The following is a 3,149-nucleotide window of genomic DNA, read 5'->3' as shown; positions in this document are numbered from 1 at the left end:
GATGTCAAAATGTATTCAAGATTTGTTTGTATACATCTATAATGATTTCTGCAGAGTTTGTGATTTTTAAATCAGAAATCATTTTTAACTTACCTGTTGAAATGAGTAGTACAGAAACTAAAGATATTTCTGGTGCTTGTCTGAAAAAAAGTATATTTTAAAATAATCTGTATTTTGTTTGTATAATATCCATAATCTATTTCATTCTCTCTTAGATATAATACTTTGAATTCTACATTGTTTTATAATATATAGGTTCATTATTAAATGTGTTATTTCAGATAGCATTCCATATAGAAACAGTTTAACATTTCTTTTTTTCCTAGGTCCTTATACTATGTTATTTCTTTGGGAAAAATTGACAACGTTATCTAATTTCAAACGTTTTGTAAAGATTATGCTATATAAAGGCCTTTCTAAGGTGAGGATTTAATACACTGATGTCAAACTAACTTTTAGTTCAATTAATTACATGTATTGTTACATTTGTATTTTTGTAATCATTTTTAATAACTGTTTTTCATTTCTGGCATCTGAAGAATGACAAATATGGCATACTTCACAAATTTTCATATCATCCTTGTGCAAGTGCCATGTTAATCTTTATATTGTTGTAATTTGGGTAAACGTGCTGCTGAAGCATGTAGTATCCTGTAAATTTATGTAGTTAATGATGCAGTCTTTATAAAGGCATATATGCTTGGTTGACTGTTTGTAACCAGGAAAACTTATTGTTCCTAAAATGCTATTGACCTTACTTCTCTAAAATTCTGTGTATATTGTAAAACTTATATTGTTTGCTCGATTGCTCAGATTTGCAATTTTTTTCAATGACTATTTTAAGTCTTTTTCATTTAAATTTGATCATACTTTGAAGCCTTTATAGCTAGGTCCAAAGGTGATGGCTTTTCAAGTAATTATTTATCAACTGAGATAGCTTTGTGGAGCTAATGGATTCAAAATAAGCCTTGCTTAAGAGCTACATCTAAACTTCTGCAGCTTAAAATTTCCTAAATGAGGTCTTACTGGCACAAATGTCTACCTGACCCTTTACTCTTCTTCCATGTAGCAACAGACCAACCAGAATATCTTACCCTGACAGCATAGATTTCCTTATTGGAACAAAACTAATCTTAGTTAATAGGGATCATAGAGAGATGAACAGTTAAGACAGAATCGTTTATACTAGAAGGTATTTTATCAAAATATAATTGTTTGTTATACCTAACATTTCAAAAGTAGCTAAAGCCAAGAAGGTGAAAAAAAATTCATATGCATGATTACCTAATGTCCTGGCCAGTCTACTATCCAACCAGGCAGGAATTTACACTACTGCCTTTTTTTCACGAAATATTTTCATAGGTACAAGAGAAGTCTATATGTTTCTCCTCGATATTAGGCCTTAAATTGGTAATGTTTTAATCACAGTGTTTCCTCTTGCTTCTAGGCTGTAAATCTACAAATGGTAAAGCTTTAGGTCCAACTCTACCAAACACTGAGGTAGAAATAATAGAATAATACTTTAAAACAGAGTTACCTTTGATACCCTAACCACAATAGAACATTGCAAAACATGTGCCTTTTTCTTATATTATATATAGTTATATATTTTATATTTATACGTGCTGATATTTTATTTCACACAGTGAAGCTTACTATAATTAACTGATAATTTGACAAATAAATAGATATATATTACAATAAATAGATTGGAATATAAATAATTAGGTTTAGAATATATATTAATATATGAACAGTATCAATGCAATGTCTTCGGTATAAACATTCTAAGTGTTCTTGGTCTTCAGAATTCATTTTGTTAAAAAAAATTGTTATTTTCCTCTAATTTATAAGGGAATTTACACTCCTGCTCTGTTTATTATTTTAACTCACTGGTTCCAAAATGTTTTTCTCCATATTTCTGAAGCATTCCTACTGATTATACCCAAATTTTGCTGACATGATGTCTAAAACTTATTATTCTTCTGCAGGACACATGGGTACTAGGATGTCAGGTTTCAGTTATCCACATCATCAAGTAACAAGGGCAAGACTTCTCACCTAGGCCCATGCAATGTGCCAACGGAAAGTAATAAAAATCCATCTCAATCCTTACGACACTGGAATTAGCAGTAAGCAAATGTGAAATGCAAGGCAACTTAAAATGAAAGATGAGATCACAAAATCTGAAAGAAAGTACAGTAATACAAACTTTCAATTTACAAAGGACCAGCACATATGAGTGAACAAGATCACAAATGTCACAAATTATTTTTAATACCTCTCTCCTAATAATTACTGAAAGATTTCAGTCCAGCATAAGTAGGCCAAAAAATAGTTCCTAGAACGATAGATCCATAATTGTTCTACCAAGGCTAGGAAAACTTGACTTACAGGTCAAATATAATTCACAAAAACATTAATTGAGAAGATCGTTAATGCTTCAAAATACTGGTAATTCAGGAAAACTTGGTTCTGCCGTATAAAAATGTTATCATTCACTAACAAATGATAACCTATATTTAATCTCCTGAAAACAGATTCCTTTTCAAATAATCTTTTAAAATCACATTCACCAAAATAACAATTGACAAGTCGATGATAATTAGTGACATTGCAAACTTTTCAAGTTTAGGGTGCAAGTTACAAAAGAGTTGATTTATTTACCCATCACTAATGCCAAACAGGTTCAACCATTCATTAAAGTGTAGAAATAGTACCACCCAACATTTATGTTGTTCAGTAGGTGTCTTCCAGGAATGTGTTAAATAGAACACCCTCCCATAATTCAAACCCAAAAACTAGCTAATAAAGTAAATTTCATCACTTAATAAGGTACATTTTAAAAAGTCACAAATAGTTGCCTGATCACATGTTGTTTTATGTTTTTCCTATCTTTTTAACATAGTAAGAAATAGGACTTAAAGTCATGAATATGGGTACTCATCAGAGATGTGACAAACATAAAATCTGTCTTCTGTTTCTATCATATTCCTTTATAGTAGTAAATCATAGTTTTCTTCTTTTTCCAAAACTTATAGGTAGTAGAAAATATGATCCCATGTAAAATAAAATAATCACAAGCCCTATTACAACGCCATTTATAAAATTTGTTAGTTAGGAATATATTCTAAGCCATTTTTAATCTT

The 3,149-nt window shown here is 30.1% G+C and overlaps 1 pseudogene; it reads right to left on the bottom strand.

Moving 5' to 3' along the window:
- Positions 1-543: 543 nt before the first annotated feature.
- On the bottom strand, positions 544-643 carry LOC138811244 (U6 spliceosomal RNA; annotated as a pseudogene).
- Between the last annotated feature and the right edge of the window lie 2,506 nt (positions 644-3,149).

This window comes from Dipodomys merriami, unplaced genomic scaffold (assembly GCF_024711535.1).
Source record: "Dipodomys merriami isolate MVZ:Mamm:240054 unplaced genomic scaffold, mDipMer1.0.p SCAF_105, whole genome shotgun sequence".
Classification (NCBI taxonomy): domain Eukaryota; kingdom Metazoa; phylum Chordata; class Mammalia; order Rodentia; family Heteromyidae; genus Dipodomys; species Dipodomys merriami.
Note: the sequence above shows the minus strand (reverse complement) of the source record. Positions and strands in the feature narration are given on the sequence as shown.